Below are 987 nucleotides of genomic sequence, written 5' to 3'. Positions count from 1 at the left end.
CCCGCTGCCCGAGCGTCTCCCACCCGCGCGCCCCCGCACCAGCTCCCCGCCGGCGCGCCCGCCCCACCCAACCCCGACCCGCGCGCGCCCGAACCGGCCCCCTGCCCCGGGCGCGCGGGCGATCTGGAGAGGGGCGCTGCGGCGCCGGGGCGGAGAGCGCAGGGCGCGGGCGGGGACCCCCGGCGCCCGCCCTCCCGCACCCCCTACGCGGCGCTCCCGCCCGCCCCACTTCCCCCTTGCCGGGCCGGTCTGGAAATTGGGGTCCAGACAGGTCGCCCCAGCACCCCCCCTTTCCCGGGACTTAGATTTAAAGGGACAGGAACTGCGTAACGGGAAGGCGCCCAGCACCCAGGGCGCTCTCTGCCCCCTCCCGGGAGTCGGGAGGTGAAGCCTGGCAGAGCAGGCCTGGGGCGTTCTGGGGTGCCCTTCGCGTTTCCTCTCTCCCACCCTGCACCTCGCCCCTGGCGCCTGGCTCCTATCTGCGACACCTGTCCCTGGCTTCACTGGAGAGGCTCTTGGCAGACCACAGGTGGTTGGTTTCCCCTAGGACAAATAATCCATCCTTCTTCCTTACAGTTTGGGGGCCACATGTGGGAGGAAGGGAGCCAGCTGCCCCAGAAAACATGTAGTTGATGAATGTCCCCTCCCCATAAATTAACAGAAAGTCGAGCCACACGCATGTCTGGGAGTAAAGACACCCAAATGCCGTCCCTTCCCAGCTCCCTGGCCAACAGGTAGCCCCCAACTCCGGGAGCGGTTGCGCTCTGGGGGAGCAAAGTAGGATTGTCACTAGGGCGTTACTTTCTCCACAGATACTCCCCCCACCTCCACCCCCAAGCGATGGTGTCTGATTCCTGGATCCGAGTATCCTGGGACCAATTTAAAATGCATTTCCTGGACCATAAATCTGCAGGCAGGAGCCGGGTTCCCAGCTCCCCCGGAACGTGTGCGGCAAACGGCAGCGCCGCTGCCCGAGTGCTGCGGGGG

Source organism: Panthera uncia (genome assembly GCF_023721935.1).
Source record: "Panthera uncia isolate 11264 chromosome E2 unlocalized genomic scaffold, Puncia_PCG_1.0 HiC_scaffold_20, whole genome shotgun sequence".
Taxonomy (NCBI): Eukaryota; Metazoa; Chordata; class Mammalia; order Carnivora; family Felidae; genus Panthera; species Panthera uncia.
Note: the sequence above shows the minus strand (reverse complement) of the source record.